At 43.9% G+C, this 24,620-nt stretch overlaps 1 protein-coding gene and 1 long non-coding RNA gene across 7 annotated transcripts in view; one reads left to right on the plus strand and one right to left on the minus strand.

Moving 5' to 3' along the window:
* Positions 1–24,620, plus strand: part of BACH2 (BTB domain and CNC homolog 2) — a 196,238-nt gene that overhangs the window by 105,758 nt on the left and 65,860 nt on the right. The gene's annotated exons all lie outside the window — the stretch shown is intronic.
* LOC135312632 (uncharacterized) lies at positions 1,782–20,597 on the minus strand. 2 transcript variants are annotated; one of them, XR_010372264.1, is made up of 3 exons: positions 20,445–20,597; positions 11,520–11,666; positions 1,782–2,224 (listed from the first exon to the last, which is right to left on the minus strand). It is a non-coding gene; the product is annotated as an uncharacterized LOC135312632 (long non-coding RNA). The 2 variants fall into 2 exon arrangements; XR_010372263.1 differs by lacking the exon at positions 1,782–2,224 and adding an exon at positions 6,923–7,614.

Raw genomic sequence — 24,620 nt, forward strand, 5'->3', positions numbered from 1 at the left:
AGAGGGGAGAAATTGGTCTGACCCTTTTTAACTTGTCAGATGTTCTAATCCTAATTCTGGAATGGATCTGCAGGTGGAAGAAGCCTCTGGACCATTATAAGGTTGGCATGGATGTGGTGGCCTGAGCTGTCCAGAGGGTGAGACACCCCAGAACTGCCAAGTTTAGAAAAAAGCTTGAGCACAAATTTATTGCATTGATTTTTTATATAAAACCAAATCGCGTTGTGGTTAGGAGGATTTTATCTTTCAGATAGGGGTATAGAGCAGCTTGGCAAAAGGCCTCCTGAGCCAGAGATAATACGAAATTGTGGTTCACAGTGTGGTACTGGGCATGTTCCTGCCTTTATTCACTGCACTAACAAATTCATACAACACAGTTTAATGATTAATCAGGACAAGGCAATGAAGCTGACCGCAGCACTCTGCTGGTCACTTTTTCTTGAATGCCATTTTTAATCTTAGGAACTGATTTGTAATATTACTTCTAAACAAATAGTACTTTGGAACCAAAGAATTTATGTTAGAAATATACCTTCATTTGAGGTACTCTAGTGCTTATGTGACACTAGAAGTATTATTTAAAACAAGAAAAATGTATTGCAAAAGGACAGGGTTTTTTAATGCGTATGGAAATTCAGTTTTTAAAGAGAGGAGAAATTTTCTTCTGGTGTGATGAATATCAGCAAAAGTAACAGTGAAGTAGTAAGCAATGGAGAAAGGCTGGGCATGGAATTCACTGTCAAAGAGGCCTTACAGGTTGTTGGTCTGATTTTGTTTTCGGAAAAAGGGGGAGCATTGCCATTTCATTGTGGGCTTGGCAATATATGGTACAGTTATTTATCAAACCCCAATAGCAGGAATCATCTGACTACACGAAAATTTTGGATCTGGCTTGAAACTTGTTTCTAGTGCTTGTCTTAAGGGAAGAAAACTTGAAAATATGAGTTGTAACAGCTAGGCAGACAGTAAAAACTTGTTGTTCATTAGTCCTACTTAGCACCATTCCCATGAGGTTTGGAAGCCTTATTCACAATTTTTTGCAAGCTTTTCTCATGATGTGTGAAAAACTTATCATTAGGCATCTTGCAAATGCACTATTAAAAGTCATTTCAGAGGAACTAACTTTAAAACTGACATCCTTCTTAGCAGACTTGAAAAAGGAGCCAGAAACTGAATGGACATAAATGGAGGAAAAAAACCCTCTAATTTCAAGAAGTGTATAGAAGTTTGATAATCCAAAGTCCCTGTTTCCATCGTTAAAATAATGTCTGACCAGCAAATAAACTTAAATACCAATGTAAGAATATAGGAGCTGTCAAAAAATATGTGCTTTTCTTTTTTTTGTTTTTACTATGGTGCTCAAGATGTGCCAGACTTCTAAAACATGGCCTGTGGTCTAAATTCAGGAAACCATGTGTGTTGCCTCACAGGTTGTTGGTGGGGATTGCACCTGTTGTGCATGGAGATCTGAGCCACCAGAGGTAGATGTGAGGGCAAGCTGCTGGTTGCTAACTTAATTTCTCAGTGTTTCCTGCTGTCTGGCTTTTTCTGACAACAAATTCTGCTTGTAACAATTACCTTGTTATTGCAATTCCCATAGAAAGAAGTGAACTTTCCCTCGTTAATTAGCCCTGTTGGCAAGAGCAGTCGCACAAGGTTGATCCAGCTGTAACAGCTGTATTCTTCTTGCTTTTCCAGGTTGTAGTGTGTTTAGTAAGCAAGTACACCTTCCCCCTCCTTCCATTTATTATTTAGTTTGTATAATACTGCTAGGATGCTGATTGATGTGATATCCGTAAAAATAGTATGTATTGATGTTTGAATTGAAAGCATAAGGTGTCTAACTTGTTCTGATGGAGCAGATTGCAAAACCCTGTTACAGAGCATGTGTCAAGATTAAAAAAAAAAAAAAAAAACAACAACATTTACCCAGACCCCCTGGGAATTAATCACAGGCAGGTTAGACCGTGTATATTATAATGAGGGAGTACAGGAATTAGGGAGAAACTGTGCTCTTTGCTGAGCGGCTCACAGTTTGTTATCCTGAATGATCGCTAATGGCAGTGTACAAATGGGGCTTTGCTCGGACGCTGGGGACATGGCCGAGCCTTGGAGCAGATGCTGGGGCAGGGCAACTGGCATCCCAGCGGAGATGGGTGGTGATTCCTAGCCATTTCCATGCTCTGCTCATGTTTCTCGCTTTGGTTTACCCCTGTGTCTTTTCCTGCAAAAGAGGCAAAAATAACATCCTAACCAAGGGCATTCTGGGTCCTATAAATTGTCCTAATTTGCACTGCTTATGCAGTGTTGAGGATCCAACAATGGCCTTTAAGTGCTTTGTTCATGGACAAAAAAGACAACCCAAAACTCAGAAATCTCTGCACACAAATTTCATATTTGCTAGGTATGATTTCTTCAGAATATTTCAACATTTTAAAAATAAGATTTCTTGAAATCTGTCCTTATGCCATCTGTAGGCAGATGTAAATAATGTAAAATTTTAAAATGCAGATTTTGGTGATTGAACGTCTGTCACCCGCCTACCACTGCAGCCTGGGAAAAACATATCTTTTTTTTAAATCTGCAATGAAAGGTCAGGTAATTTGATTGGATTAAGCAGGAAATCAGATTTCTGGAGGTGAAGTCACATGCCTTTGAACATTGCCTTACCAAACACTCCTAACTCTCAGTACCAAACCCAATTCCCAAGTGCCGTGGCTGTAGCTGAGGACACGGGTGGGTTTATCGTACAGGATTTTGATGCAAGGTGTGGCTATATCTGGATTTCATAATTCTTCTGGTACGTTTTCCTGTTGGAGTGCCAGTTTTGTGGTGGAGAAAGCATTTTCTTACCCATTTTATGGTACTAGCAAAGCAGGGCTCTGCACCTTGTGCACCACTGCATGGAGCATCTCCTGCCCTGAGTAGCTTCACAACCTCCTGTGACATCCTGTCCCAGGAGTTGCGCTCGCAACGGCCAAAAAGCATTTTCCTGCAAACTAGGGGAAATCCTTCCCGCTAATTAATCCAGTTATTCCTGCTGCCCCTGCTGTTGAGAAGACATAAAGCCATTGACCACTGCTGGCACTGCATTGGTCCCTCGGTGTGATCAGGTGCTCCTCAGCACCATCAGTGTCTCTGTACCTGAGGCAGGCTGCAGCCCCAGCCTGTGCGGCTGGAGATGGCTTTGGTAACTGCTGCAAATATATTGGTTGATTAAGTATGATTTTTATTTTTGTATATGTGTATGTATATAAATAAATACATGAAAATAGTTGTATCTATTAATATATAATTTTATAAAAAGCAAAATATATATCTGGACAAATATTTTCAGTACGCTCTGAAAAGCACTGGTGTAGCTTCATGCACAGCGACTGCGCGTGCAGTCGTGTGTGGGTGGTGAGACGGCGTCCCTCTCCGGATGACGCTGGCCACGAGCCCCGTGCCGGAGGCATCCCCATCCAGGGACACGCAGTGGCTGCGGGCCGTACGGCCAGGAGGAGCATCCTGCTTGCGTTTAGCTGTGTTTGGCTGGTTTGACAAAGGAGGACGGTAGTGGTTGTTGCAGTATAGCACGCGGTACGAAATCAAATTATTCTGACGCCTCTCCCCTTTGCTGCCATTGACCACAGGTTTGTTTGTTCATCACTCCGGCAGCGCAACAGGCCGCGTGGGCGCGTGGTGTCATTGATCTGTTTACTCGGCGTTTCCCACGTGGCTGCCGTGTCGTGGCGAGAACTTTTATTTTTTCGCTGCAGCAGGTGACAGCCCGGGTGCATGCGTGTGTGTGTCAGCCCGAGGGACTGAGTCACAGCCGACCTCCGACAGGGGCTGGTGGCACTTCCCCTTACTGGGGCGGGGCGAGGTGCCAGCCCGACTCCCACAGGATGGCTTACCTGCCCGTGCGTTGATTTATTATTCTTTTTTAAAGAAAAGACTGAGAGATGGTGACGGTGAGATCAACTTTCTCTGTAACCCAAACCAGTGAAAAGTAAAATCCATCTCACCGCACCAGTTTTGTTTTCACTGCTGGTTCACCCTATCCTCTCCCTCTGGCAGAGCCCTGTACAGTCATTCAACGCCCGGCTTGGGGGTGGTGTGGTTGTTAGCTCAGTGGTGTATGACCCATTTATTTTCATAATACTTAGATACCCGCGCTTCTGCAGCGTTCAGCACACAGGTCCTACGACCTAAATCCTCACCAGAAAAGCACACACCTGATTTCAACGGCGTGCATTGAGAGCGACCGGCTCTGCGCTCCGCTTGCCGGGGGCTGCGGCAAGGCAATGGGCTGTTGGGTCTAGCGGACAATTAATGAGCAAGTGCAGGTAAAGGTACATTTCTCCAGAGCTGGCACTTTGTCTTAGATTATTTTGTTAAACATTGATTGCTAGCTTACGGGACGTGTTTCCTGTTACGATTCGCGTAAGTTGAGAAGTAAAAGTGTTGTAGTGGATGCTTTTCTGGCTATAACTTGCATTTTCAAAGACGGCAAGGTAATTCACAAGATGAGATTGTTCATTCTTTTTTCCCCATCCCCAGACGTGGCATCACCTATACTCTTGTTGAGTCTGGTCTTAAGACAGACCTTTTTTCGACTATTTTTATTTCTTTTTACTCAGCTAATTGGGTTAGCGTTCTGCAGGTTTTCAGATGCTAATTAGGTTCATGCTTGTGTTGCTTTCTGTAAATGGAAAGAATCAGGCATAGGACAGACAGGAGGGTAAACTGGCATTGTAGTAGACATGGAAGTTTTAGGTATAAAATTAAAGAGTAATTTGCAAAGCAACTTGAAGTAAAGTGGATTTAAACACAATGAAATCATCCTTGACAGCAATTTGTTTGAAGTTCTTCTACTATTATGAGTGTAAAGGGATTTTTTTTTAATTGCTGGTTTCTGGGTAGAGTGTTCGGCATAATTTCTCACAGGTAAGTGAAGCATTAACTCCTTGTACCTCGGTGGTTTGGGCAGTGGGGGGAGAAACTGAGAGCTAGGGAGAGGCATCTCCTCCATTTCATAATCTGAAAATCAGTCAGTGGTCAGCTAACTTAGAAAAGGACTTAACCAGGTAACTGAGAGAAAACAATTAATTAACTGTATGAAAATCTAGCAGGATCCCAGACAGTAGATATGCACTGCATGTGAATAGCTGTCCTCGATGTTTAACAGAATATAATGGCACTTGAAATACAAACTGGAAAAAAAGTAACAGCAGTTAGCTAGTTTGCATCCCTTGTTCAGATGAGCCATGAGTTCTGGGGTTTTTGCATTTATATACTTTTGCTGTAGGTGTTGGAAGTGTGGGTGGCCATGAAAAAGCCGTGGTTACAATAAGATTTTCCATTTATTGCCCTTTGTGTACAACTAAAAATAAGATTCAAATGGTTCAGAATTTGTAGAGCAAGCCATAATCCTTCTCTTAGCTCTGATGACTGGCTTGCCTGCAACTTCAGCTCTGTCTGGTGAGTCCCAGGGTTAAATGCTTGTAAATGGTCTGTGTTGGAATGAGAGTCAGAGTTTACTTGTAGTGTGGTCTAGCTATGTTAATTCATCAACTTCTTATTTAAAAAAAATAAGGAGTTAGGCTCAGTGCATAAGTAAAAGGTGGTGATGAAAGAATTTTGGAAGCAGAATTGTTCTGTTCTCTGGAAAAAGAAACTTTGGAGAGGACTGAAAGATCTTTAAAAGCAGCCCTCCAAAACTTCACTGGTGTAACTTGAACTGTTGATCCAGAACTTCATCTTCTGGCAAAGAAAAAGAAAAAAAAAAAAGGAAATATATACAAATCTGCTGAGCATCAAGAAACAAATTCTCAGGGTTAACTTTTGGCATATAAAATCCTTTTGGTTTGGTTTTTAGGGTGACGGTATTGAAATATGCAAGTCGGTAGTTTTTCCAGGTAGTTGTACCGCTTAGGAATATGCTAAATTAGTTGCAATATCTTGAGCTACTAAATCTGTTCTGACCACATTAATTGATATGTTAGCTCGTGGCCAAAAGAAACATTAGAGAGGGATGTTGTCAGCGTATGCAGGGAAATTCGTAACTTCATGGTGTAAGGTTTGGTGCTGTCCCAGCTTCGCTCGTTAAGTAGCCGTGGCATTTCCAGAGAATGAGTGTGCCTGTGCATGTCAAGCTTCTCGGTTTGATGTCATTCTTGCGATGGATGAGTAGAGAGAGCATCTGTCCAAGAGCTGCAGAACCAAAGGTAGAGGCTGAATACTTGCTTTCTGCTGCATGGCAGCTTGATTATCACTGCTTTCTTGTTGCTTCATGACCTTTCCAGGTTTTCAGGGCTTGGCAGGGTAGCAGAAGTGTTGGTCTTCAGAATCGGGCTGCGTAAGACAATAGGTTTTCGCTCTGAGTAACGCCGCGTGGCACAGAGGATGTGGGGAGCTAGGGGCACTTAGAGGCACACACGCTTGTTCCATGGAATAGCCATGCTGTTGGCGGTGAGTCTTTTATTATGCAATATGAAATCCCTTTAAATTAGCTTGGTGTAACCCTCCCCCTCTTCTTAGGAGAGCTCGCTGCCTGTCGTTGCTGCCTTACTTTCGCCTTTTTGCTGAAATGCGTGTTTCTGCTTTTACATCTGTGCGCGCCCCTTGGACCGGCTCCTGCCTTGATACAAAGTATGAAAGACAAGAGACCTAATGCAGTAACCAAGGTTTTAAATATTTCAGGTGGGAACAGGCAAAACTTCAGCAATGATTAGTTTCGATGGCGGTGGTTGCTGCAGGGAATTACATCTGTTAAAATCACCTGCATGTCTCAGTCCTGTAGGTGACCAGATGCTGACAAGCAGCGTAAACGTTTGTTGTCATTTTTTCTGTGGAATTTTCCCTTTTCGCTACAGATGTAGAGGTAGGTTTTTTCTCCTACCACCACCCCCCCCCCCCACCCTGCTTTCTACTGCTGCGCCCGATGCAGATGAGTTCAAATCCGATGGCTTTGAAGATAACGGCAGAAGAGAGTGCGTCATGCAGCGACGGCACTCACGCGCCGCTCGCTGCTGCCACACTTTCCAGCTGGATGAGACACGCTGGTCTTTTCCAGGGGTATCGCCGTACGGGCTATTTTTAGAGATGGCACATAGGACGCGTTGTGCAACTATCAGTACATGCTGCCCGGGCTCTTCATTTTTTCCCTTGTATGGTGATGAGGTTTTTAAGGTGTTTACCTTTCTCTTGAAGAGGCAGACGGATCTCTTTTTGATTCTTTTAACCACTTGCAGGGCTGCTCTGTGGAGTCTGTGCAGTAATGTTTTCTGTACGCGGTCCAGACAGAACAGTCCTGCATGTGGCCACTAAATTAGAGTTAGTATAAGTCACCGAAGCAATGCGGTTAAGATTTTCAGCTGAAGAGCCCTAACAACCTGTCAGGTTGCATAGCAGAAGATCTGTTACCTCGGGAAACCCCCAGCTTGGTTTTTTTTAACTTTCCCACAGCAAACAAGCTGTACTCAGGCATCTTTACAGTTGTCATAAACTCTCTTTGTGACTCTCAGTTTCTGGAGTCCTTTAAACAGCCACCTCGGCTGTCGCTGCTCCCTGTGATGTACGGGAGGTCCTGTGAGATGGCGGCGGCAGATCCCGGTACCTCCCACGCACCTGGGGGGACCAGCGGATGGTTAGGGATGTGGTGCAGCCTCACGATGGGAGCAGAGCCAGGCATAGCAGTTGACTGCCGGCTTACGCCTGTCGCTTGCTGGAGGAACAGAGCTGGCCAGTCACAGGCTCCTTATTGCATTGCTCAAATAATGCAAAAACATTAGCATTGGAGATTTGCTGTAATGGTGTATTTTAAGTGCGTCTCTGCTCTGCCAGTTTCACTTTTAATGCACTCGGTTAAGGAATGCTTTGGAGGTTGCTGCTAATGGATGAATCTTCTGGAAAATTGGAATTTTCAAATAAGATTGACACTTTGGAGTGAGAAATATAAATCTAATGAGAGTATTTCAGCAGAGGTTTGTAATTAGGAATGAATGGAGGGAATTTGTACGCGCAGTCTGCAAAAGGGCACAATGGAAGGTGAAATTGCACCCTCTGCGCTGAATGAGGGATGAAAGCCAATGTATCAGTGTCATGGCATGACAGTGTAGAGTATAAATGATACTGTCACTGAGTGCTGCAGAAGGTATCAAGGGAATTCCACTCCAGTAAATTACATTACTTAGACAGACCTGAAGGCATTGTGTCTGAATGATTGGAGGGAAAAAAGGTTGTCAGCACAAAGCAGAAGATATTATAGAACAACTGGCTGCAGGGTTGGAGAGCGATGTTTTTCTGATGTTTACCATGCAAAGCTCTTCAGAAGCTTTTTAAATCTTTTTTTGGTTGAATTACAAATGTATTGATGAAGCAATAGTACTTTTTGAGATGGTGTTCAGAGCAGATACCAGCCTGCAGCAAAAGGTTGAGCATGCACAGCTTCCATTTTTTCAGTAGGAATTGGGACTCCTTCAGACTTGTGAGTTCCCAGCTCAAGCAGTGATCTTTATGCATTGCTTCATTTGGCTGAGGACTTGCTGGATTTTGGTTATGGGGTAAATCTAGCATTGGTTTTTGTGGAGAGGAAGGTTGTTACCATTCTCACTAGCAGTGTCTGGAGCTGGACTGTGGTGAGCAGCAGCAGACCACGGAACACAAACTTTATGGTCTCATTTAGAGGCACTCAGACAGCATGGCAAGGTCCATGATGTGGGCAGCTAGGAGCATGATGTTATGGTGGCAGCACAGGAAAAATCCAGAGACTTCATCCCTTTTAGCATGCATGTGCTGGTACATCATACATATGTGTTCCTCATACTGTTTGCTCGTTGCCCGCCCATACCTACTGCTGACGCCGCCTTGATTCCCCCAGACACAGTGAGAATGTTGAGTAGAAAAGTTATTTCTCACCTTTTTTTCTCTGTAATGACTTATTACATCCACCCTCAGAGGGGCAGTACCTCAGAGATGGGGCTTAACTGCTTCTCTGTCTCTGACCTTAGACGCAGACAACACCTACAAGCTCCTGTCATTTCTTAGTTTGCTCGTGGGTGAGACAGCCCAGCTCCCACAGTTCTCCCAAACTGCCGCCTGACGATAAAACGGCTTCTTCCCAAAGATGCTATGTTTCATTCCTGTGGCGCATAATAAGCCCTGCCTGCCTTGGGGCTTCTTGTAAAACTTCAGCAGAGTTTGTACTGCTTAAAAACATATTTTTCCACTTGCCTACTCATGAAAAGCCTCAGTGAAAGTGCGTGCTCTAAATAATGATAAGGGAGCAGGCTTCGTTTCTCCTCTTCCAAAACTTGATTCTCAGCAAAGCCCACACATGGCAGGGGGATGGACATGCAGCACAGTTGAATTAGCAGTCCTTAGCGTAGGCTTCTTTACCTGGAAATACTGTTTCAAGTTGTGGGGGCATTAACCAGGAAATATGGCCAAACTGAACGTTACTGACTCTGGAAAGGCTGTGGTTCAAATGCTTCCACAGAAATGGCCCATCCTCCTCGTAGCTGGAAACCATAGCATCAAACCTACAGGCAGTGTGAAAAAAACAGTGAGGCATCCATGGAAAAGAAGATGCCCTGAATGGGATGGGTTTCAACAGTAGAGCAATTTATTAGCGGGTCCTGATCATAGCCAAAGGTGAGTGGGAGGAAGCAAAATGTAATTTGTATCTATACTTCCCACATTAGAACTGGCCTGGAGTGGCCCAGGGTACAGGACTGTGTCTGTCTGGATAAAAAGGGGAGTTAAGATGTAAGAGATGTAAAGGTTGCCCTTAGACCATCATTGCCATGGGAAACCACTTTGCCTGCTTCAGTGCTTGTTTGTAGTAGTATTAAAAATCTGCCATCGCTCACTTCTCCTGTGGTATTTCATGTCAAAAGCTGGCATTTTAACGCATCTTTTTTTTTTCTTTTTCTTTTTTTTTGTTTTTTTTCATGTTGGGAAAGAAAATGCTTTTTCTTATATTCAGTGTCATTCCTGTGGTCATGATGGAGCCACATTTTCAAAATGTGGCTCTTTGTAGTCATCCATCAATCCACAGAAGACCCGTTTGTTCTCGCTGCCCTAGCTATCCATATGATGCTGTTTTCCTCTTCCCACGCTGGTCCTGCGGCACGAACGCCTATAACCAGCACCTGTGAAGTCACCAGGGTCACTCACGGGAGCGATGGATGTGAGACTGAACTTTGAATGCTGCAAAGTACTGTGATTGCAAGAGCGGGGTAGAGCAGGAGAAGGAAAGACCAAACTCTATGCCTTAGGGAAGACCGAGAGACTAACCAGTATTGCTTTAACTGAGAGAGATATTGAGCTTGCTCAGTCAGATCTGTATGCCCTGGCAAATGTATTTTGTTGTGTAAACGGCTCCCTGCTGTCCCAGAAGACTATCACTATCTCTTCCTATCTTGTACAATGGATTTCTAAATAATCAATCTTTGTGCGGGGAAGTTGTGGTTCAGTAAGCCCAGCTTGCTCATGAGTCAATGGTTTAATCTTAATTCTCACTGCCAGGGCTTTTGATAACACAGGGCTATAAAGTTTGACATAGCAGAAACTTCTCTATAAACTCTGATTTGCTTGCCAAGAAGTCAGCCCATTACCGTTAATTCCCCTCTTATCATTAGTGTTATTAAACTGACGATTGATGTGTAAAAACTGCCATTTGTATGAAGTTCCCAAAACTGCAGTAAAAGAGACTTTTGTTCTGACTTGGTAAGAAGAGGGGGGAAAAAAAGGCAAAATAATGCTAGTTCTAGCAGCAGAGATGTTCATATAAAGACATGTTCTGAACAATAAGATCGTTTATCCATGTATGACATAAATACATTGGAATTTAAATAATGAGAGATCTTGTGAAATGCAGCTAAACGCACACCACTGGCATTGTGAAGTTTCCCTTCTCTAAAGCCCTATTCTCAGGGAAAAGCAGCTTTACTTCTGCTTTGAAAATCCATTATCATAAGCCATTTTTTATAAAACACTTGTCTTACTGTAATATTAAAGCAATTTTGTACCCTAAGTGCAGCTCTTTCATAAGGTAGTGTGCAGTCGTGTGCGCGCGCGTGTGTATGTGTGTGTAATTGCGGTTTATAATACTTCTTACAATCCTAATTTCCCCAAAATTAAGAAAACCACTCACCTTTTTAGGCTTTCCTTTTCCTAATTATTTTTTGGTTTCCCTTTTTTCTTCCCCAAAAGATCCTTTTTTAAAAATCTCTTCTTAGGAGGGGAAAAAAAAAAAAAAAAAGAGAGACACAACGCTTTCTGGATTCATTGCAAAGCACTGCTTGAAGGAAACATTTTAAGAGTTTAGGTTAAAAAGTTTCTGCCTCTTTCAAACTGCATGGGTGACATTGCTATTTTGGGAGGCAGTGCCATCTGCTTGTTCAACCAAAAAGCGGGGAAGATGTTCCTAGTTCTAGCATAGACTTTTGGGTTGATTCCACATAAAATTCCCAACCAATCTTCACTTGTGCTTGCCCCCTCTATAAGCTGGGGAGAGCAAGGCCACTCACCTCTTCCACCTTCACAGCTCCTAGGGGAAAGGTGTTCAGCTTGTGCGCCACAATGAGCGAGTAAGACATGGTTGTTCACAACAGGCACAGTCTGTCGTGACATATGAGGTCCATCATTCCTCCCCACGGGTGTTCATGTCTCAAGAGCTGTAACAAGGAGAAAAAGAGAGCATCGTAGTGCCCAACATGCGACATGCTGCAGGTGGCTGCTACCTGCAGGTAAAGAAGAAGGTGTTTGGGGGAGGCTTGGTTGGGTTTTGTTGGAGGAGTTGGATTTTCTTTGCTTTTGAGTAAGAAAGAGGGAGGACAAGTTTTCTGGGGTTTTGCTTGCTTTGGGGGGAGAACAAAAAAAAATCAGGAGGACAAGGTTTCCTGGAGCACAGATGAACCATTTACCAGCTAGTGCTGGTGTGAGGGGTGCGGGAGCTAGAAAGGACAGTAGGAGTAGGTGGGGAGGAATGGCAGGACTTGTAGGGTGTGCAGATGGGTTGAAGGAAGAGTTTGACAGGAGTAGGAGCAAGGTGGAGTCTATGTAGTATGTACATGGAAATAGCATAGGGTAACACAGAAACATGAGAAGATATTACTGTAGTCATCCATAAGTGATGAAGACATTTCTCTGAGATAAAGAGAGATTTAAGTCTATGTTATATTGCCGGAGTATTTGCAAATACATATGTATCATCGTTACAATATCTTCCTGACTGGCAAAATGTTTCACTCAATCTCTGTTGACAGAAAAGATTGCCTACTGATAATTGCTTTGCTTAAGTGTCTGATAATATGCCAGAAATGAGAGCATTCTCTGTTAGGTCATCTTTAATTATGCATGTACCACCTGTCAGCTTTAAATCTGGAAAAGATTAGTTTTCTCATTGGATTCAGAGTAGGGAAGAGAGCCTTCAACAAGGAGACTAGGCTGTTGCAAACAGTGTGTCTATGGGGGAGTTTCACAAGCAGTCTCCTCATCTTCCCTAGTCATGGATACCGCTGTTGGCACATGTGGAAATATTTGAAATATTGCCTAAGCTAGCGGACGTAGCAATGGTTTTCACAGGAAGAGGATTTCAGACCATCTGTTACATTTCCTAGTTTTCCTTTTTCCCCATTTCAGAGGGAGAGGGAGCGCCAAGGTGGGGGAGAACACATGGCAAGTCGTGGCTCCTTTGGCAGTGCTGGGAGGAAATCCCCCCAAAAGCCTTGTGAGGGGGTTATTCACTTACCACTCATTAAAGCACACAATAAAACCACTCAGGCTGATGAAGGCTTGCCAATCTAATAGGAAATTAAGGGCTCAAAAGACTGAAAAATGATGAGGATGGGTGCTTTGTGGAAAACCTCAACAGGGAGAGGCGGTAAAGGTCTCTGAGGATATTAAATTAACGGGGTTGCCATTATCAGGCCTACTTATGATATGAAAAATTACTTTGGAGAGGAAATTTATCTTTGTACAGGGTGGGGAGACAGTAATTGTTTGGGGTAGTTGAAGGGATTTTCAGTTCATGGGAGAATATGAGCTGTTTATTTAGTACAATAATAGATTTAGGGATCTCCTGGGTTTTCTGATCTCCTTTACTCTGAGGCCAGTCTGGATAGCAGGGGAAGGATGTTTGGTTGTCCTCTGAAATGCGTCGTTTGTACCAGAAAACAGGAACGGTCTTTGTTAAATTTCTCGCTTTCGGCAGAAGAGAACATCACTTGTGCTGTCAGATGTTGGTCCTGCTGCTTGTTGCCTATGTATCTGAGTGGCCCGTACTTCCCCCTCTCTGGGATTTTGGTTTTCCAGCTTCTGTCATGACTGCCTCACCTCCTGGAAAGAATTCCTCAGTTACACTGGTTAGCTGGTGCTGATCGTTTTTCCTGGTAATACGTTCAACCAGTGCTATTTCTGAAAGTCTGGGATTTGGAACAGTAGGTCAATTTCTAAAACAACAAGAACGAGTAAAGAGGGACAGATGGCTCTGGATGCGAGAGCGTGTTTCTATTCATCTCCTGTTTGGCTTTTGCTCATGCTTCATCGTTGCGTGAGCATTTAAGGCTGTCATTTTGCATTGGTTAAGGGGTAGTTGCTCCTTTACCACAAAGATTGGCCTATGGCACTCCTCATGTGCCCCCCCTCTGCTCTCGTGAGGCACCAGGGCAGGCTCCCTCTGTGGAAGCTTGCAGTGCGTTTGCACCCAAGGACATGGAAGGGGTTTGGGAGATGAGTGGATTTTCTGCTCAGAAATCTGGCTGTTTTTTTCCTGACCTTTTCTCCCAGCAACTGTGCTGGATGAAGCTTGCCGGATAATTCCTTTGCTCGGGATAAGGTTGCCAGACTCACCTTTCTATGTTATGCCTGTGTAAATGACAACTTTTCCATCCTCTGTTGTGCTGTGGGATTTTGCTCAATTCTTAGACAGAATCTGATTGATTCAGACTTGCTCGCTTCTCTCTGTCTGGGCAGTGGTTCCAGTAGCATCACTTGGACGTAGCTGAACTTTACAGAGCTGAAATGGAAAAGTGTGGGGGTGTACCACAGCCTTTTTTGCTCGCTCATGATTCATTCAGCCTTTCTTTCCACCCCCCTATTGCACACTAAAGGGCTCTCCAGTCTAGCAGTCGTCACTGGAAGACACCTCTTTCGTAGGGGCTCCTTCATTAAATAAGAGGGTGTATGCATCTCATTATGTTTGTGCTACTGCTCAGTTGTGCAGCACCACTGGGCACAGCAGGAGATGTCCCATTCACCAGTTTGAGGGACAGCCCTCATACCTGAGCTAATACAATACTCTGCTTTTGTCTGCAAAACTTGGCAACTAGATGAAATTTAAGGATACCTGTAAGGATTAAAGAAATATTTCCTGAAAATCAGACCTGAAATAATGAAGCAAAATCAGAGAAAAAAAAGAGTTAAAAAATGAAAAGAAAAAACAATAGCATGCCCTAGCAAGGATTTTTCTGACCTCTTCGGGCTTGCAAGATGTCCATCTACATGCCCATCTACAAGAAGAGACAGAAGGAGGATCCGGGGAGCTACAAGCCTGTCAGTCTGACCTCAGTACCAGGGAAGGTTATGGAGCAGATCATCTTGAGTGCCATCACACAGCACATACAGGACAACCAGGAGGTCAGGCCCAGTCAGCAAGGGTTTAGGAAAGGCAGGTCCTGCTTAATTAACGTGATCTCCTTCTATAACAAGGTGACACGCTTAGTAGATGAGTAGATGGCTTGGACAGGCATACTCTTAGTTTGGTAAAAGACGTCTGTATGCCCAGGCCCAAAGAGTTGTGGTGAACAGAGTTAAATGCAGTTGGTGGCCGGTCACAAGCAGTGTTCCTCAGGGCTCAGTGTTGGGGCCAGTTCTGTTGAATATCTTTATCCATGATCTGGATGAGAGGATTGAGTGCACCCTCAGTAAGTTTGCAGAAAGCACCGAGCTGGGCAGGAGTGTTGATCTGCTTGAGGGTAGGAAGGCTCTACAGAGGGATCTGGACAGGCTGGAGCAGTGGGCCAAGGCTAGTTGAATGAGGTTTAACAAGGCTCAGTGTTGGGTCCTGCACTTTGGTCACAACAACCCCATGCAACGCTACAGGCTTGGGGAGGAGTGGCTGGAGAGCTGCCTGGCAGAGAAGGACCTGGGGGTGTTGGTTGACAGCTGGCTGAACATGATCCAGCAGTGTGCTCAGGCGGCCAAGAAGGCCAACAGCATCCTGGCTTATATCAGGAATAGTGTGGCCAGCAGGAGCAGGGCGGTGATCGTGCCCCTGTACTCGGCACTGGTGACGCCGCACCTCAAAGGCTGTGTTCCATTTTGGGCCCCTCACTACAAGAAAGACATTGAGGTGCTGGAGTGTGTCCAGAGAAGGGCAACAAAGCTGGTGAAGGGTCTGGAAAGCAAGTCTTCTGAGGAACAGCTAAGGGAACTGGGGTTGTTTAGCCTGGAGAAGAGGAGGCTGAGGGGAGACCTTATTGCTCTCTACAACTACCTGAAAGGAGGTTGTAGCGACGTGGGTGTCAGTCTCTTCTCCTAAGTTACTAGCAATAGGACAAGAGGAAATGGCCTCAAGTTGCACCAGGGGAGGTTTAGACTGGATATTAGGAAAAATTTCTTCCCTGAAAGGGTTTTCAGGCATTGGAACAGGCTGTCCAGGGAAGTGGTGGAGTCTCCATCCCTGGAGGTATTTAAAAGACATGTACATGTGGTGCTTAGGGACGCGGTTTAGTGGTGAACTGGCAGTGTTAGGTTTACAGTTGGACTCAATGATCTTAAGGGTCTTTTCCAACCTATATAATTCTGTGTATTCTGTGTACGTGGCTTACACAGTCCCCAGGTCTGGCCAGTCCTGGGGGCTCTTTCTTGCCTTCTGTTTTACAGATGATTACTTAAACTACCCAGAAAAGTTTTGCTGGAAAGCCGTCCTGTTCTCGAACCCAGGACAGTATGGGCTCCCTTGTCCTCTCTTACAACTACCTGCCCCTTTTCTCTCCTGGACTCTTCATTGGAGCTTGCCCACTGCCTTGTTCTCAGAAGGGGCTTCAACTATCTTCTCCATTTCTCACAGGGACACTTCTCTTGTAACCTTTGGTGTGTTGCTGGTTTTAAGCTTCATGCTTTTTCTCTCTCATTTCACTCTCCTAAAAACACTACAGTAAAGCTTTTCACATGTCAGATTTAGTCTCTGTTATAGTAGAGACTTCATATAGGAATTATACTTTTCCTTCCATAGCAGTGCAACAGTGCTAGATCGTGAAGCTGGTGAAATTCAGTGTGATGTGTTTACATTGAGATATCCGACTGTATACACTGCTAATTTTAAGAGGAAAGGGAACCCTTCTTGGGATAATTAGTTTTGCCATATTTATAGACACGACCTCTTGCTGAAGCATGTTTTTCCTGACTCTGAGTTGGCTGCTGACAGCTGGTATTACAAGAGCTCATTGTGAGTCTCATGGTCCGTTTGTGCTTATGTATACACAGCACAGAGAAGACGAATCTACAGAGGGATAACGAAGCAGCAATGCTAAACCCCATAGCAGTACCCAGTAGTGAAGCATTTGAACAACCAACCTGGGCCAAATTCCAGCTCCTGTCTAGGCCATAACGATCAGGAAAATCACCTTGTCCTTTAACTGATTTTACCAATCTGGGCAACTAGCCAAGAAGTCAAGGTAATCATCTCTTCTTTCCCTACAGTCCTGGCAGTGGCAGCACAAGCTCCTAAATGAGGTGGTTTGCCTGTACCCCCATAGCCCACTGGTAAATGGGGATACTGCCAGATCTCCATACATGGCCTTTTGAGGCATAGAGGCAATGCAGCGTGTGGATCGTGTAAGTGCTGCAGGCCGGTTTTGCAGTCTTTCCACCACAAGTCAGTTGGCAACACAGTACAGTAGATCGATGGTAAACGCATGCAATCTTCTTGAAAAGTTCAAGTGGGCAATCAGAGCAAGGCAAGTGGTTGCTTTTATACTTTGGTTGCAGAGCATTTGTGGAGGGATTTCAAGGAAACCTCTCAGAAGCAGGAAGCTGCTGCTGCAGGCATTCGATGAACGAGCTGCATAGTTGTCTTCTGCACCTGGTGCCCCCTTCCTGGGGCTGCTTAATAAATACGTAAGCATGACCATTATCAGCCAGGCTCCGTTGCTTTTGCCTGTGCTAATGTGCTAGTATTTTATGTCGCGTCGAGTGAGGAGGGAAAGTGGTGATACGAAGCCTTTTTTCCCTTCCCTTAAATAGGATTGATGACCACAGCTTACCAGCATTCTAAGAAAAAGACATTTGATTGAAGTTGGCCAGAGCCTCCCCTGAGATGCTGCATAAGGACATTCGTCCTGATAATAACTTGCCTTTGCCATTTTCAGAGCAGATGTTCCTATTACATGAGCTTGCTGCAGTTAATATACGTGCACATATATAAAGGTAGCTCTTTTATTTCTCTCCAGGCTGCCTCCCCCCATTTCCCACACAGGCCCAAGGGCTGCATGGGATGCCTGCGCTGCCGGCAGCTCCATCTCAAGAGGATTCCTCCAATAGCACCCTCTCGGTGCCTTTTGGTGCCCCTTCAGCCATGGTGGGGTCTGCCCTGCTGTGCAGGAGCACCAGCAAGCTTCCTGCACACCGCAAGCTGGAATTCCCTCTGGGCTGCTGTGATGAATATTGCAGAAACCTCGCTGAGCAGGGGAAAGCATCATGCTTTCACGTGCAAGGGCTTGCCAGTTTGAATCACGTCTGTTGTGTTGTGGAGGGGAATATTGCTCTGGTTGTAGTGGGTTAGTGGAGTACTAGCAAGTCTCATTTGCAAGGGGTCCTGGGCTTCAGTCTCCTCTCATCTGTCTCCAAGAGAAGGAATCTACTCTGACAACTTCTAACAAACGCTGGTTTCACTTTTGGTTTTTGTTCCCCAGCCATGTCCTTTGTTTCAGAAACGGCGTTTCATACTGTAGATTTTTTTGTGTGCAAATCGATTAGCTTGAATATCTTTCTCAGCTACCTGATTTTTATCCCATTGCTTCACAAGCATGCTGTTGTTAATTCACAAAATACATGATAAAGCAATGTGATATCCTTCCCTAGTTATCAAAATGTTAGAATAGCTGTTCGCAGCTTCTGGAGGAGTAATTAGCAACTAGGAATTACTCAAAGATGAGTGCACTAGCCTAAGCAGGCATTTTCCAGCTGTCTGCAAGTTCAAAAACTAGTTGGGACTTTTCAGGCTCTAACACAAAATTAATTATTTGCTACTAGAAAAGAACATTTAGAAAAATGTGTAGTGTGCAAGCAGGGCTACTGTGTTTTGTTCCTTAATTTAGAAGTGGACTTCTTTATCACAAAGAACAGGATTTTTACAGTACTTAGTAGCCATTTTTCTCACGAGGCAAGCCTTTTCTTTACAAGGGGATGTCGAGCTCAAACTCCAAATAGTAAGCCAGCTAAGAAAGCGCTTAGAGCTTTGTGTACATCACTCCTCACGCCGCTGGGTGTAGCACTGCCTTGCATGGGGATGGCGCGATGCAAGCACCTTTGTGCTGGCTGCCTGAGCCAGGATCCCCAGCTCCCTTGTGCATCCTGGCATAGCCCGGGACACCAGTGTTTCCTTTCTCTCTTTCTAATGTGCAGGAGCTTCTGTCCATGATGCTTTCTTCAGAAAGCACTGCTGTGCCTCTGTTTTGCATGAAGAAGCCCACGTAAATCAAATATAGCCACACAGCTGTGCTAAACACCTCCTTTTTATCCAGGGACAGCTGTTGTAAGACAGCTTTTATTTCCCTTCTTCCCTGTTCTGTTGCTCCTCCAGGATCAGCTTGAGGGTGGCTGAATATTTGTTTGTTCCCTCCTCTAAGGTGGTCAGTCTCTACCTATGTGATGGAGAGAGGGGGCAGGCAGAAAGGAAACATACAACTGGTGCATTTGGACTGCTTGACAGTTTTATTTTAAGCTCAGGCTCTTCCTGCCACCTCCATAGCCTCTTCTGCTCTCTGCCGTTCGCTTAACATCTCTTGTGCCTAATTCTCTAATCAGCTGGATTATTGTCTCTTGGCACTGTGTCCTCACCCACTCTTCAGCCTCTCACCAGCAATTACCTCCCCCCTCTCATCTCTTCTCCGCTCTGACACTTCTCCCTGTTTGCTTCTCTGAGTGCCTGCGACTTTCCCTCCCCTTGCTTCCCATTGAAAAAACATCATTACACCTCTCAGTGGGGGAAAGGACAATTTCCAGCAACATTTTTCTTGGTGTCGCCTCCATTCTCACTGCTCTTTCAAGTTCCTTGGCAGTCGTTCCCCTCTCTGTTCTGGGCAGTGCAACCTCTACTGCCTGCCCACTCTTTTCTACTCCCTCCCAGCATCCTTACATACTCACTGTAGTATGCAATGGCTTTATCTCTGGCTTCTTCAGTTTCTTTTTGCTCACTGAAAACACTGGAAAATAACCAATCTTTCCCACAATTCGTTCCCTGTTCTCACCTCTGCCACTCTGCCCATCTCGAGGCAGTAGAGGCAGGACTGGGCTCCTGCCCCCTTAATACAGACCCTTCTCCCTTGACACTTCTCCAGCCATCCCTCCTCCGCCTTTCCTTCTGTGTAACTCTTGATCCGTAAGCCCCCAGCCTCTTCAGCCTCCTCTCTCTCTGAGGTAAGCCTGATCCTTTCCCTTCTTTTATCTTGGACCTTTCCACTCATCCATAATAACGTGATTTTTAGTATCCTTGTGGATGTTGCTCCTGGCTCTCCCCCATCCCTTCAGCTTTTCATCATTGCCTCTGGACTAGTCCTGTTTCAGAGCTTTTTGCACACATCTCTTTCCTCCTTTATTATTACTAAAAACATTTGCACAAGCATCCTTTTCACGATTTTAATTTCTCCTCTTGCTTATGCTCCTTTCGAAAAAATTCTTGCCACATGCAGTGGAGAAGAATATGTGCGTGCATATGTAGTTCAGGTGGGAAATGCATGGAATAATGGATACATATAATAGTGAGCCACCTAATTTGTACAGAGTTAAAGGAGTGTTTCCTCCTTGATGTGAGTCTGGGTAGCTCTATTGATAGGACTGGCCCAAGGACCCTTTTAACAGAGATCATGTAATTTTTTAATGTTTGGAAAGCTCATGCTGGGCTCATGCAATGACAATAATATGTATTTCCTAAGAGATATTAATAAACATTGTGCATATATGTGCATGCATATGTATATATATACATGTACATATATATCAAGTATATGCACATACATGTCTGTTTTAATTTAAGACACTATAATGGAACATAATATGCTGTGATGGAAAAGCATCATGTCATTCATAACAAAGTAGTGACTGTCCTGTATTTCATCAAGCAACACGTATTTTTTAAAGCATTTTAACATTCCTTTGTGCATATAACAAAACTGTGTCTTACTAGGGCTTAAATTCTTAAAGAAATGGCATAAATCTGTAGATACACTTACCTGATCTTGGCTTCTGATAGATATAAATTAACTGAGCCTATTTCTATAAGACTTGAATTGTACTAATGGCAAAATCTTCATTTAGTCTGACAGTGGAAAATTCCAGGAGGAAAAGTCTCTTCCTTCCATGAAGCTGTGTCACTATTTGGTCAAGTTTGTCTAAAAAGACTGGATTTGGTCCTGCGTAGCAATATTTGCATTCTTCTGACAGTCCAAAAAACACAGTACATAGATGTAGTTAGAAGATTTGTGGAGTGATTTTTTAAATTATTATTTATTTTTTAATGCAGCCTGCAATATAGGTTAGGTACAGTTAGGGTAGGCAGAAGTTGAGGGGGAAGAAGGAAGAAAAAAGTATGCTTGTTTTTACATCGCAGACTGTTCTCTTTTATATGTACAAACAGGACAAACTCCCTGCCAAGCACTAGAGTTTGCCATGTAGTCTGGTCTCCTTATTAGCACAAAAATTGCTGTAGGGGGTTGTAAGCGCTGGGAAGTATTGATTGTTTCCTAACACGCTATTTGTATTACATATTTTAGTTAATAATTAGTAATGCTTTTAGATTAGTTTCATTTGAAATAGTAATCAATGTGCTTTATAGATTCCCCACTTTATACATAAACATGTCCGTCTCCAATGGAGTAAGAGAGTTTTATTTTATCCCAGATTGTTTATACAGTATAATTATTAATCTGTAGTTTAATCTCCTTGTCTTCATGCTTTTACGGCTTGATCCTGCTTGTTGCAGGGGATCTCAAATCTCATTAAAGGGCATGGATTAAAGGCACTCAACACCTTGCCAAATAAGTGCTGGAATGTGCCAGCTAAGTCCTGTTGCATGTAGACCTCCCAATGCTTCTCACTCTACATGTGCACCAGAAATAGGACTGCCTGCCTTGTATCTTGTCATTTCCCTCTACAAAGCCTTGTTTTGAACCACAGTAGGTTTGCCAGACTTCAGGTGCACAGGGTCACAATTTTCTTGCTGTGATGTTCTCTCAGCCTGTAGTTGGAAAACCACCACCAAAGTGTTTCAGCTGAGGGAGAAGTAAATGGGAAAATAAAGCTAGAAATTATGTGTTGATTTTCCGATGTTCAACTTTTTTTTGAGCTCTTCTGAAGCTCTGGTGCCCCCATGCTGCGGAGCAAAGACATGAGATCTCAGCTGGAGAGTGGGTTTGGGGCCACAGGTGCAGTCATTGCTGTTGCTATTCCCATGGAAATCCATCTGACCAGCCAGAAACTCCAGAAAAGAAATCCCAGGGCAGCTGATAGCTGCTGCTAATGCTGCCTCAGAAATCTGGTTTCTGACAAACCAGGGAAACCTGCAGACCAGCACTCTGCTCGCTCCATCTCTATTTGGTGCGGCATCGCGGACTGCTTGGTTGGGATTTTGCAGACCAGTGATGGTCAGCCAACATCACTTGGGAAGCAGAAATCTCATGGTTCCTGACCTGCTCCTGACCTGCCTGGGCTGGAGGGTCAGGTTACACAATGGCACCTTTAGTTTGTTTAAGATAAGGAAATCATGCACAGAAGCTGTTAAAAGAATATAAGGTTGTCAAGTCAAACGAGAAATGTTATCACATCACCTGCTCAGCCTTCAGTTGGATCCTGTGTGCATGCAAATTTGACAGTCTTTAATTGCATGTCTCCAAGATCTATGGAGAATATAGCTTCTCAATTCACATCAGAAAAAGCACACAGACTTTTTGTTCCTCAGAAAAGAAGCATTTGCTTGCACATCAAATATCTCTTAAAGATTATCCGGACTGTAGGCGTGGGGTACATTTCAACAGCCAAGCAAAGCTTCCACAGGTCACAGCTGCCTGAAACACAGACCTGAGCAAACCTGCCATGGTCCTGAAGATAGTGTGGCAATGGTAATTGCCACTGTAGGGACAAGGTCCTCGCCGATTTGTTCTGTGTTGCCCTCAGATGTGGTATAGTTGGGTGTCCTGGAGCATCTGTCCTATTGTGAAAGGAGAGGGAAGGCAGAAGGTAGCAGCAGGTTGCAGTCACAATGCTGCTGAGGGTGAACAGCTTGGGTCTGTAGTCTACAGAGACTGTGGGGAAGGTCTGGTTTTGGTGGCCTCTTTTTCTCTACCAATAGTACGTTCCCCTTGAAGGCAAATGAGCAAATGGGGCCTGTAAACTAACCAGAGAGAGACAATGACATCACTGAATACCCAACCACATAAACCAGCCTTACGGTACTTTTGGTATATGTAAGTATAAACCATTAGGGTTGTACACGAATCACATTGTTTGACTTTTTAGTTCTTGGCATTACAGGGGCGGCATTGGAGAGAATGGCACATGAGCAGCAATCCAAAACAGTTTCAATGGGAGTGGTTCTCTTAAAAATGGGCTGGAAAATAAAGGTTTACAACTTGTTGCATGAGAAAACGAAGCAAGAAGGGAAGCAGTTTGTTAAACATTGTTATCTGTGGACAGCCTTAAATAATGTGAATCACAGGACCTGAAATCCCATACAGTGACCTTGTGCAAGCAGAGTATACCACCTACCAAGAGATGATAAATTTATGCATGCACTGTACTCAGAACTGAAAAAGATGTTTTCCAGAGTTAGAACCTGTTGTGTTGGCATAACATTACATTTAAAGTAAAAAGCCTTGAAAGCACTGGGAATTGTTAAAGAATATTCTGCCAGCTGCTCAAAATTATGATTTTACACTGCTATCAATAACAAAAAACGTTACTTTAATGAGAAGCTATCCTGGTTAAATGAAGAAATAGAAGTCAAGATAAAACATTAATTAATCGCATAGCAAAAAAGGGAAAATAGGAAAGGCAGAAACGTTCCCTAAGTGGTTTTTGTATTTGAACTGGTGAAAGAGGATGTGTCCATCCTCTGCGGTGATGTGGAAAGAAGAGAAAGTTTGCTGCTTATAGGAAAGGAAGACCTGAGGTAGGCAGGAGTGGTTGAAATTACACGTTTTCACATATTAGTAACTTTTACATCCAGGAATCTTAAAGGAGGTAGCTGAAAAGCTCTGTGAAGTGGCTGTTAATTTATAATAAATCTTGGGAAACGGGAAATTCCAGAAAATTGGAGGGCTGCCAACTGTATTTCCGATATTTCAAAAAGATAAAAGGGATGTCCCGGGGAACTGAAGGCTGGTTTAGCTTGACGTCAGTCCAGGGTAAAATAGCGGAACAGCTATTTCAGGATCTGTCAAGAGAGAACTTGGAGGCTATAAAGGTATAGATAATTCCAGTAACAGAAGAGAGAGTTTGTAAAACAAACCACTGGGGTTTTTTTGCTCTGTCAGGATTGTAAGTCTGTGTGATAAAGGCAACTGTTGATACTGCCCTTAGGAGGCCAGATTAGGTGGTCCTTTCTGCCTTTTGGGTTTGTGAGCCGTAGAAGGAATGCCCTGAGATTAAAACTCCCATGACAGAGTGCACTAATTCAAACAGAAATAATCAAGCCACCCTGTTTCCCTGGGATAAAGTGTGGCTTAGTTTTGGATTTTGCGTGTTAATCTCCTATTTGATTTTATTTGATGGCTTTTGCAGCTTTAAGTGAGTTGAGTACGTTGTAGTTCTGTGGGGGCAAATAAGCCAAACAAACTTCAAAAAGCTGCATGGAAAGCTCAACAAATAATATAAATATCCTCAAACAAAGATAAAAATCCAAGTTCTTCTTACAGCAGCCTTTGCAGCTTTAATCCCTCATTCTTTTCCATGGCAAAGAAGCTTTCATAAGCTCCTCTGGATCTTAGCAAAGAAGGAAAGCTTGTCTTTGCCTTCTGCTGTCTTTGCAGTCCTCTAAGGAACTATAGGTGCAGATGCACCAGGACCCAAATGCATGAAATCTTTTCTTTCTCTCTGGGATCCTTTAGACTGCAGTTGCACTTAGTCAAAATACCCATTTCTGTCTCACATCCTCTCTGCTTGCCCCGGCCGTAGCCTGATAGGTGCTGGCAGCAGGAGTGATTACTTTCCATGCGGCTTTTGCTGAGGGATGATTTATTGTCTGCAACAGGAAAGGCAGTTTAGTTCCAGAATAAGGGCCAATCCATGGATAAAGGGACCTTTAAATAGGAATCTAGACATATGCCAGACTCTGAGGATGGTGGGAAGACTTGCAACTCCTGCTTAAACCCTCTGATGAAGAAACGGCAATTCTCAGATCCTTGTAGGATCAA

The sequence above is a fragment of the Phalacrocorax carbo genome, chromosome 3 (genome assembly GCF_963921805.1).
Source record: "Phalacrocorax carbo chromosome 3, bPhaCar2.1, whole genome shotgun sequence".
Classification (NCBI taxonomy): domain Eukaryota; kingdom Metazoa; phylum Chordata; class Aves; order Suliformes; family Phalacrocoracidae; genus Phalacrocorax; species Phalacrocorax carbo.